The sequence below is a fragment of the Rhipicephalus microplus genome, unplaced genomic scaffold (genome assembly GCF_043290135.1).
Source record: "Rhipicephalus microplus isolate Deutch F79 unplaced genomic scaffold, USDA_Rmic scaffold_45, whole genome shotgun sequence".
Lineage (NCBI taxonomy): Eukaryota > Metazoa > Arthropoda > Arachnida > Ixodida > Ixodidae > Rhipicephalus > Rhipicephalus microplus.
The window spans coordinates 2,287,016-2,299,002 of NW_027464618.1; the positions used below are offsets into that span (position 1 = coordinate 2,287,016).

The window sequence follows — 11,987 nt, forward strand, 5'->3', positions numbered from 1 at the left end:
CACTCCTTCTTGACCTTGGCCAAATTAGTGCCACCTTGCGCTTCCAAGAATTGATCAGCTAATTCAAGCATGTTTTCAAGTGACTTAGCTTTCCTCTCTCTCAAGTACAACGACAGGCTTGGGTGGCAACTAGTAAAAAATTGTTCTCTAATTAGGAGCTCTCTAAGCTCATCGTACTCCTGCGCTGTCCCCGAAAGTTCAATCCATCTGTCGAAATAATGGCAAACTCGGGCGGCATACTGCGTAGCCGTCTCACCATCAGCTGGATTTCCTGTTCGAAATTCGTCCCGGAATCCTTCCACAGTAAATCTAAATCGCTTCAGCAAAGCAGCTTTCACCTTTGCATAGTTGGCTGCATCAGTCGGCGTCAGCCTACCGTACACACTGAGCGCTTCACCACTCAAGCAAGTGCTCAAAGCAGTTGCCCATTGATGTTCCGGCCAATTCTGGCTCCTCGCAATCGTCCCAAATTGGTGAAGGTACGCGTCAAGGTCGTCCTTCCTTTCATCAAACGCTACGAGCAGCTTGCTTGGGTTCAAGCGGAAGCCGTGATCTTCCCGTTCGCTGCTTTCAACTTTAGCTTGGACGGGAGTTTCACTTCGCTGTTGCAAACGGAGCCGCTCGAGTTCTATCTCGTGCTGTCGCTGCCGTTCCCTTTCCTCTCTTTCTTCTTTCGCCCTCTCAGCTGCCAGTTTTTCTCTCTCCAACTCCAACTTCAATTGCTGCTCTCTTTCTTCTCTCTGCTGTCGCTCCTTTGCCTCTCTTTCTTCTCTCGCCCTTTCAACTGCCAACTTTTCTCTCTCCAGCTCCAACTTCAATTGCTGCTCTCTTTCTTCTTTCGCTCTCTCAGCTGCCAACCTCTCTCTCTCCAACTCAGCTGCTTTTTCTTCCTTGGCTCTCTCAGCTGCCAACCTCTTTCTCTCCACCTCCTCTTTCTCCTTCTGGCTTATCCACTTCCTTAGTTCGGCGCCAGAAAGACCCATCTTCTCACCTACCCGGCTGCGGCGGCTGCATTTCCGATGGAGGCGGAAATGTTGTAGGCCCGTGTGCTCAGATTTGGGTGCACGTTAAAGAACCCCAGGTGGTCGAAATTTCCGGAGCCCTCCACTACGGCGTCTCTCATAATCATATGGTGGTTTTGGGACGTTAAACCCCACAAATCAATCAATCAATCATCTTCTCACCAAGAGCCACTAACTTTTCGAGATCCATTTTGTCTCGCAAATAAAACCTTGCCGCGTGTGAAAAGTATCTGCCTAAATCACTCTATCGGAACACTCCCCTGCGCTCGTTAACGAGAACACTGAACAACACACAAAATCGTTCCGATAGCAGTATCAACAACTCGAGGCTCTTTCTCACTACTTTGGACACACTGTGCACCAAAAGGTCCTGTCGCGGATGCCAGATTAATTGTCGCACAAGTCCCGTTAATTAGGGAGGCGATCGCCGGGCTAATTCTAAGGGCCGAGGTATCGGCCCCCCGAACCGCACCACGAAAGCGTGGAGAATTTAGAAGTGGTCCTATTTGGCGCGCCAGCGGGCGCCGGCTGTGACCCAAAGAACAAGTCAGAGCCGAGAGTTGATAAACAAACGAAATTATATTCTCAATAAAGGCAGATCAAAACAACACACAAGTATGCACACTCCACAATAGTTGAGTACAATATGTCACCAAACAAGCAACGTACTACACAGTACAATCAGCCACACTCGAAACAACGGACACAGACAACAATACGCACTACAATGCAGTCGCATGCATTGAACAACCAAGACACTTAAAGACTAAAGAGATAGAAAACCTATCCAGTCCAAAGTTCTTGGAACAAAAGTCTGGATGTTACTCTTCCGAGAATAACTCACTCAAAGCCCCGCGTTGTTGTCGTTCCGCAGCCCCCGAAGTTTCTCTTCCAGGAAACCTCACGTCTTCAATAGGCCACTCTCCAAGCTTCAAACTTCTTCGCCGGAAACACGTCGGCTTCACACACGCAGCTGTTGCCACGCGTCTTCGCTCGATAGCGGTAAACACACACTCTTGCCTGTAGCTCGAGTCGTCACCCCTCAGGTGGAAATCCTCTTCTTCTCCTGCTTTGTCTCTACGGACAAAACCTTCGCCGACTACACGGCGGAATCCCTACGCGCTCTGGCGCTAACTTCCGTCTTCTCTTTCGAAGTTTCTCTTCCAGGAAACCTCACGTCTTCTCCTGCTTTGTCCCTACGGACAAAACCTTCGCCGACTACACATCGGGATACCCTACGCACTCTGGCGCTAACTTCCGTCTTCTCCTGATCTCTCACCTCGGCTGCTCCATTAAATACCTTCCGCGCGAGATTCCAGAAAGTTCTCGTCATTTCGTCGGCGCGATACGCAGCGAAGGCTGGGGAGAGGGCGAGACGGTTCGAATGCCGTCCGCGACAGATGACTCAATCCGGTCTCACCACGCCCCTTTCCATCTAGAAAGTTCGAGTGCTTGCTCGGCCGCCGTTGTGGGGTGAGGAGGTTCGTCGGTGAATCTACGTTTCCGAGGGAGAGAGTCGCGCCCGGGGAGTCTGCATGTTTGTTTGTTTTTTTCTTTTTTTATCGTTGACCTCGCGGCGTCACTCCGGCGTTTCGTCGCGAGGAGTTGGCGGCGCGCTCTTTTTGAGCGCTCGTTCTGTGACAGATACATAGGCTAAAAGCTTTGTTAGCGGGTAATATTGCTACGTAGATGACGTATCAGCGGTCAGAAGACGACAACGAGGAAGTGGTCTGTCGGTTGTGCGTGCTGCTTCATCTTAGTCGACGCCATACGCATCATTTTGAATATAGATTTTAAATAGACACACCTCGTGTCATTTTTACGCAACATCTTTGTGGTGGAGGTGCTGGGTACTTCCCCGTCTTCATCACGAAGCTCCGCAACAGCCGCATCATCATAGGTCCAACCATGTCACAGGTTGAACAACCATCGTCTTCGCCACCCGCCCCTACCGTGACTTCTACATACGTCGTTCTACCTCCTGCTCGTGATCCCGGTGTATTTTCTGGTCAGGATGGCGTTGACGTCGACAAATGGATCAACCGGTACGAACGGGTCAGCGCAAGCTATAGGTGGGACCCGACTGTTATGCTTGCGAATGTGCTTTTTTACCTCGATGGCCCACCGCGAGTGTGGTTCGAGACGCACGAAGCGGAAATTACGAGCTGGGACTCCTTTAAAGAGAAGATACGCGACCTTTTTGGCGACACCGTTGGGCGGCAGATCGCAGCGCGGAATCAAATGGCGGCTCGTGCACAGACGTCGACGGAGTCGTACGTCGCGTACATTCACGACGTCATAGCCCTATACCGCCAGATTGACAAGCACATGAGTGAGTAGGAGAAAGTGGCCCATGTGCTGAAAGGCATAGCAGACGACGCATTTAATCTCCTAGTTTACAACAACGTTGCCACCGTCGACGCCCTCATTAAGGAGTGCCAGCGGTTCGAAGAAGCCAAGAACCGCCGTATTACTCTGCGATTCACCCGGCTGCCCAACACGGGCGCGACCTCATCGTGTGAAGCCGCCCGCCAGTCCTCCCCATATGACAATGTCCCACGCATTGTTCGTCGGGAAATCGAAGCCACCTGTCCGGCTCCTCTTCAGCCACCCGTTTTCGCAACGCTCGCCTCTGACCAACAACAGCCGTCGGTGGCGTCCGGCTCCTCTTCAGCCACCCGTTTTCGCAACGCTCGCCTCTGACCAACAACAGCCGTCGGTGGCGTTAATACAATCTGTGGTGAGGCAGGAGTTTGCGAACCTCGGACTTCCATCAGCATGTCCCTTGACTCGCCCTGAAGTCCCGTCCTACTCCCGAGGACACGCTCGCCGTTCACCTCCAACAATGCCCTTCCGTAACCCTTCGGAATGGCGAACACCTGACGACCGGCCTATTTGTTTTTCCTGCCACCAGCCTGGGCACGTTTCTCGCTATTGCCGCCGCCGTTGGTCAAACCAACCACGTCAGACTTTCTCTACCTCAGCGCTCATGCACTCGACGACTCCTCGACGTTCAGTCACCACACCCTTCAATTTCTATTCGTCGTCATCTTTCGAGCCTTCCACTGACGCCCCTTTGCCCGGTCGCCGCTACCCTGACGCCCCTTCGTCCGGTCGCAGCAGCTCTCGCTCCCCGTCGCCCCTACGTCGCCAATCCCGCTCTCCGCCACCTCGGCGCTTTTTCTCGCCGCGCTTCTCTGGACGAGCGCAGCAGGAAAACTAGATATTGCAGCTTATAGAGGTGAAGCTGCAATACCAATGACGGCCAGAAATCCTCTACTGACGCTTCCCACGCACCATAGCCTGCTTGAAGTACAAGTCGACCATGTTCCTGTGACCGCCCCCATTGACACAGGTGCGCACATGTCTATTATGAGCGCTTCTCTGCGCTGCCACTTACAAAAGATTATGACGCCATCTACGACGCAGGAAATACGTGTTGCCGATGGCGGTACTGTACCAGTAATCGGAATGCGCACTGCTCGTGTCAGCATTGCCGGTCGTCACGCCGTGGTCCTTTTTGCCGTGCTAGCCTGCTGCCCTCATGACCTCATACTTGGCCCTGATTTCCTTTCGGCACACTCGGCCTTAATTGATTGTTCGTCTGGTACCCTCAGCCTTGATCTACCAGCCTTTGCCGACTACTCTGCAAAGCCCACCAGCCGCTTGAGCCCAACCACTTTCGTTCGCCTGTCACCTCGAGCCGTCACGTACGTGTCTTTGTCATCGACCCCTCTCGTTCCTGACGGTGATTATATCGTTACGCCAATTACTGACGTTCGGCTGACGCGCAGTGTTACTGTGCCCTATACCATCGCGACCATAGCAGATAACTGTGTGTTACTTCCGCTCCTTAACTTTGGTTTCACCCCTCAAGTGTTGCCCTGCCAGATGTCTCTAGCCCACCTAACTGCCATAACAGAGGACGATGTCAGTGTTGTCACTGTATCTGCTCTTGATCGAAGCGAAGTCTCACGGTCACCCAGCTCAGACGATGGTATGTTTCGAAACATGATTGGATCAGAGCCTCACCAGGCCGACGCTCTCTGCCAAGTTTCGGCCTCATACAGTGACATTTTCGACACCGACGATCGTCCCTTGGGCCAGACTAAAATTGTCACTCACCGAATCAACACTGGTGACTCTGTGCCCATTCACCGTCGGCCGTACTGCGTGTCAGCGTCTGAGCGAGAAGTGATTCAGAAAGAAGTGGCCAAAATGCTTACAAAAAACGTAACCGAACCATCAACGAGCCCTGGGCATCTCCCGTGGTATTAGTAAAAAAGAAAGACGGCTCATGGCGTTTCTGCGTTGATTATAGCCACCTCAACAAAATTACCAAAAAAGACGTGTACCCTCTACCACGCATTGACGATGCCCTTGATTGCCTCCATGGCGCCACCTTCTTTTCATCTCTCGACCTCCGATCTGGCTACTGGCAAATTGCTGTAGATGACATGGACCGAGAAAAGACCGCCTTCGTTACCCCTGACGGTCTTTACCAATTCAAGGTCATGCCATTCGGGCTCTGCAACGCTCCATCGACCTTCGAGAGAATGATGGACACGCTCCTACAAGGATTTAAATGGTCGACATGTTTGTGTTACCTGAACGACGTGATCATTTTCTCACCTACCTTTGCAACCCACCTTGAACGCCTTTCAACCATTCTATCCATATTTCGACGGGCCGGCCTGCAGCTCAATTCCTCCAAGTGCCACTTCGGTCTTCGTCAGATTACCGTATTGGGTCACCTTGTTGACGCTGCCGGCGCACGGTCAGACCCGGCGAAAGTACGCGCTGTAACAAACTTCCCAGTCCCACGCTCTGTCCATGATGTTCGCAGTTTTGTGGGCCTCTGCTCCTACTTTTGCCGGTTCGTGAAAAACTTTGCGGCACTCGCACGGCCACTCACCGACCCTCTCAAACAAGACGTCCCATTTTCTTGGGGCCCTCCTCAAGCTGACGCCTTCTCTCAGCTAATCATCGCTCTAACGATACCTCCTATTCTTGCACATTTCGACCCCGATGCTCCCACAGAAGTGCGAACAGACGCGAGTGGTCACGGAATTGGTACAGTTTTGGCGCAATTTCAGCGGGGCAACGACCGTGTAATCGCGTACGCAAGCCGTCTGCTTTCTAAGTCTGAGCGCAATTATTCTATAACAGAACGGGAATGTCTCACTCTTGTTTGGGCGGTTTCGAAATTCCGTCCTTACTTGTATGGCCGCCCTTTCCGTGTCATCACAGATCCTCACGCATTGTGTTGGCCTTTTTTCTGAAGGACCCCACTGGACGACTTGGTCGTTGGGCATTACGCCTACAGGAGTATTCCTACTCGGTTGCTTATAAGTCTGGACGTCTCCATCTGGACGCCGATTGCTTATCCCGCTACCCTGTTGATCAGCCCGATGAACCAGACATCGAGCCTAGCCTCAGCGTCATGTCAATGTCCCAGTTTCTTCAGATTGTTGATGAACAACGTCGTGATGCTTCTCTGCGACAACTTATTGAGCGTCTCGAATCTGCTTCGAACGACACGTCACTTCGCATGTACGTCCTCCTGAATTGCACGCTGTACCGTCGTAGCCTCCAGCCAGATGGCCCTGAGCTCCTTCTTGTCGTGCCGAAAAATTTGCGTTCAACCGTGCTGCTCGAGCTTCACGATGAACCAACTGCTGGTCATCTGGGTGTATCTCGGACGTACGACCGTGTGCGTCGCCGCTTCTTTTGGCGCGGTCTCGCCCGGTCCGTTCGCCGTTACGTGTCCTCCTGCGATAAATGCCAACGTAGGAAGCGACCTACTACGCCCCCCGGCTGGACTTCTTCAACCGATCTCCATCCCAACTGAACCTTTCTTCCGTGTTGGTATAGATCTTCTCGGTCCTTTTCCCGAGTCGAAATCGGGCAACAAGTGGGTCGCTGTTGCTATAGACTATGCGACTAGGTATGCCATCACTCGAGCGCTCCCCACCAGCACCGCTACTGACGTTGCGGACTTTTTGCTCCATGACGTCATCCTACACCATGGCGCTCCTCGCCAATTACTCACGGATCGTGGCCGCGCATTTTTGTCCCGTGTGATCGACGATCTTCTGCGCTTTTCCTCGACGTACCACAAGCTGACCACTTTCTACCATCCCCAAACAAATGGCCTTACCGAACGGCTAAATCGGACCCTAACGGACATGCTCGCGATGTATGTGTCCACGACCACCATGACTGGGCTCTGGCGCTACCTCACGTGACCTTCGCGTACAATTCTTCGCGCCACGACACCACTGGTTATTCACCCTTTTATTTGCTTTATGGCTGGGATCCGACGTTACCACTCGACACCTTACTTCCAACCACTACAACGCCGTCAACCGAATATGCACGCGACGCTATTGCTCGTGCCGACCACGCACGTCAGATTGCCCACTCTAGACTTTCGGCTTCGCAAGCCACCCAGAAAGCCATCTACGACAGCCGGCATGCTGACGTTCACTTCTCACCCGGTTCTCTTGTTCTCCTGTGGTGCCCAGTTCGTCGAGTTGGCTTATCAGAGAAGTTATTGTCTCGCTACATTGGTCCTTACCGTATCATCCGCCAGGTAATTGACGTCACCTATGAGATCATTCCTGCATCTGAGACCACAAGCTTGCCTGCAACCACACCCAGTGATGTTGTGCACGTCAGCAGGCTAAAACCTTACCACCTGCCTAGTGAAGACCGTAGTTAATGTGCACCGAGACAGCGCTTTTACCGCCGGGGGGGGGGGGGGGGTAATGCTACGTAGCTGACGTATCAGCGGTCAGAAGACGACAACGAGGAAGTGGTCTGTCGGTTGTGCGTGCTGCTTCCATCTTAGTCGACGCCATACGCATCATTTTGAATATAGATTTTAAATAGACACACCTCGTGTCATTTTTACGTAACAATATTATTGTCGTAATGAAACCGGACTCATTAGAGAGAAGCGTTTGTGTCTTTTAGCGGTCGTAACGCTGACAGAGTGCCTGGGTGTTCATTTATTCCGTATTTTATCGTGTTAAATTTGTAGATTAAATAAGATTCCCGTTGTTCCCGTTCTCTGATTGTTCGAAAGTTGTTTTCTAGTAGTGAAACCCTGATGTCATCAAAGCTGTGGTCTTTTAATGTGCAGTGTTTTGAAAGTGGAAGGCCTGGAAGAGATCGTACATGTACCCGATGGTTGTTGAATCTAATTTTAAACGGAGTGTCTGTCTGGCTCACGTATTGCTTTTTACATACCCCACAGTCCAGGAGGTATATGACGTTGTCTGAGTCACAGTCTAGTGCACCTCTTATCCTGTGCTTAAAATCCGAGTGGGTGCTTTTCGACCGCCTGGTCGTTTTTACATGCTGCCGAAGATTCATAAAGAGAATAACCCTGGCAGACCCATTATATCAGGCACGGGAACGTTAAGGGAACCCATTTCCAGTTATATTGATTCTTTAATCAAAGACATACCACCCACACATGAGTCCTTCTTGCGTGACACAAACCATTTCCTTCGGGAAACAGCAGACGGGAAAATTCCAGACGGTGCATTTCTCGTAACATTAGATGTTAGCTCACTGTACACAAATATCCCACATGACGATGGTGTAAGGGCGCTTGTTGAATTGTATGGCACACACAACCCTGTCGCTTATCCAAGCAAAAAAGTAATTGAACTCGAATTGAACAGCTTTGAATTTAACAACCAGTACTACCTTCAAATCAGTGGCGCGACAATGGGTACAAGAATGGCCCCAAACTACGCTAACATATTCATGCACCACATAGAGTCCAATTTAATTTCATCTTGTGATATGAAACCATTTTCTATAAACGGTACCTAGATGATATATTCATAATTTGGACACATTCGGAAAACAAGCTTCTCAATTTCATACAGGCATTCAACCAGGTACACCCCAGCATTTATTTTACACACTCCTACTCTAACATTGAAATAAACTTTCTTGATGTACTCATTCGAGTTGATGATGGTGCGTTGGTAACTAGCGTATACAGAAAACCTACAGACAAGCAACAATACCTGCACTTCAAAAGCTGCCACCCGCGACATTGCAAGACCAGCATTTCCTATTCTCAAGGACACAGATTCTGACGACTCTGCTCCCGCACCGAGGACATCCGCAAAAACAGCACACATATGCGCGAAGTACTCCTTAATCAAGAATACCCGCCAGCTATCATTGATGACACCATCAAAAAAGCTGAAAATCTGGACCGCCAGATTCTTCTGAACCACCAGAAAAACGCCGACCAACACCGCAACAAAGACTTGCTATTAACTTTCACGAGCAACCCACCGAACATAAACAAGGTCCTAAGAAAACACTTAAACATATTGTAACAGAGCGTGCGACTATCCAAAATGTTCACTTCTCCTCCTTGTGTTGTATACAGACGGCCAAAAAATATAAAGGATCATTTATTAAATTCAAAGATAGGTGTGAAATCTCAAATTGGGTGTCACCCTTGCGGAAAAAGCAGATGCAAGGTATGCAAACACATGCAGACAACGACAGTGGCGAAAAGCACCCACTCGGATTTTAAGCACAGGATAAGAGGTGCACTAGACTGTGACTCAGACAACATCATATACCTCCTGGAATGTGGGGTATGTAACAAGCAATACGTGGGCCAGACAGACACTCCGTTTAGAATTAGATTCAACAACCATCGGGCACATGTACGATCTCTGCCAGGCCTTCCACTTTCAAAACACTGCACATTAAAAGACCACAGCTTTGATGACATCAGGGTTACACTACTAGAAAACAACTTTCGAACAATCAGAGAACGGGAACAACGGGAATCTTATTTTATCTACAAATTTAACACGCTAAAATACAGAATAAATGAACACCCAGGCACTCTGTCAGCGTTACGACCGCTAAAAGACACAAACGATTCTCTCTAATCAGTCCGGTTTCATTACGACAATAATATTGCCCGCTAACAAAGCTTTTAGCCTATGCATCTGACAACATAGAAATGATTTGCCTCATCAAGCACAGCCGGAATGCACAGATAAGTGGTCCCGGATGTCGTACGGTCCCCCCCCCCCCTCCTTTTCTTTTCTTTTTTTTTCTTCTTTTAGTTTTAACGCACATTCTGTTCCTTCACTGACAAGGAGCTGACAGCTAGGTGGTTTCCTTAACTTTTTCATACATGCGCGCATGTCTTCCCAGTGAGCCACAACTGTGTGGTGACTGTCCCGGATGTCGTATAGTCTCCCCCCCCCCCCTGTTCTTTTTTTCTTCTTTAATTTTTAACGCACATTCTGTTCCTTCACTGACACGGAGCCATTGCATATAATGAATATCGATGGCGGCGCCTCAATCACCGACTTTTTCATTCCTCCCGACGCCACCAGCATGCACTAGAAGCGCTTAAGCTCTCCCCATTAACTTGTCTTAAACTTCAAAGAGGAACGAGCTGCCAGCGGACTACACGGAAAGGTGAAATACAAGAACGGCGGCACACTGCCCACTTGGGGAAGAGTGGGTGCGGGGGAGGTATTATTCACAAGGATGACATTGCTCAGCTACCTCTGCCCTATTCTGTTGAGATGCTGCCCCTTTCTAATTACGCCGTGTCGGTCTTGCTTCTTCTCCTAGATTTTCTATATTTTATTTAATGTTTCTCCTCCCGTTTCGCTTTTTCTTCTTTTTTTCTCTCTCTCTCTTTTTTTTACTTTTCTTTTGACCCCTTCCCTCCCTCCTGTCTCGACAGGCTATAAGAAGACACGGAACATGTGTAATTATTATTATGCCTTGAAAAAGACGGAGTTCCCGTCGAAACGTCGGCACAATAAAGATTTGTTATGTGAAATCGCATCTACTTTCATAATTATAACCTTGCGGCAGCCGAAGTTATTCTTCTGCATATATATATATATATATATATATATATATATATATATATATATATATATATATATATATATATATATATATATAACAGACAGTAATGCCAAGGAATGTACAGGGGAAGTTTATTAGAACCAATGGAATGTATATAGGAAGAAAGAAAAGTGGATGAAAAAATAACCAACCGTGAGCAGGAATCGAACCTACGACCTTCGAATAACACGTTCGATGCTCTAACCACTGAGCTACCACAGCGGCCTTCCCTCCATCCACTTTTTTGGGTTTATATGTGAATTTAGAAGTAGGAGTGACAGTCAGCGCCATCTATAAGCCAAGTGACGAGTGTGAAAACACTCTTTTATGCGCATGTTTGGCGTCACGTAGCACGTGAACTTATTATGAGCGGGCAGCTGATTAATAGTCCCTCGTATACAACCTAATGACACCAAGTCTGCCAGTACGGGACCCTCGTTTAATGAAATAAGGGAAAGAAGTGTATACCTAAGGGCTCGTTTTTCCGTGTTTTAACACAATATTAATGAGATCTAACAGCAGACAGTAATGCCAAGGAATGTACAGGGGAAGTTATTAGAACCAATGGAATGTAAATAAGAAGAAAGAAAAGTGGATGAAAAAATAACCAACCGTGAGCAGGAATCGAACCTACGACCTTCGAATAAGGCGTTCGATGCTCTAACCACTGAGCTATCACAGCGGCCTTCCCTCTATCTACTTATATATACGTCCGTGCGTGCGTGCGTGCGTGCGTGCGTGCGTGCGTGTGTGCGTGTGTGTGTGTGTGTGCGTGTGCGTGTGCGTGTGCGTGTGCGTGTGCGTGTGCGTGTGCGTGTGTGTGTGCGTGTGTGTGTGATATGGCACAACGGGAGCATTGTCAACAAGGATACATATGTTTATTCCCCAACAGTTTCGGGAAGGGTCCGTCCTTCGTCAAGGGATGAGTTATACTAACATAGACGTTCAAACTTCGTTGCTGCTGCGTCCCTCTCGCCTTAATGGATGTTTGCGAGAGTGAGAGAGAACTAAACAAACAAACAAACAAACAAAAACAGACAA

The 11,987-nt window shown here is 49.2% G+C and overlaps 2 non-coding genes across 2 annotated transcripts; both read right to left on the reverse strand.

The window, feature by feature from the left end:
* Nucleotides 1–11,095: 11,095 nt before the first annotated feature.
* Nucleotides 11,096–11,168, reverse strand: TRNAT-UGU (transfer RNA threonine (anticodon UGU)). Its single transcript has one exon. It is a non-coding gene; the product is annotated as a tRNA-Thr (tRNA).
* A 387-nt stretch (nucleotides 11,169–11,555) lies between these two features.
* TRNAR-CCU (transfer RNA arginine (anticodon CCU)) lies at nucleotides 11,556–11,628 on the reverse strand. Its single transcript has one exon. It is a non-coding gene; the product is annotated as a tRNA-Arg (tRNA).
* Nucleotides 11,629–11,987: the final 359 nt, after the last annotated feature.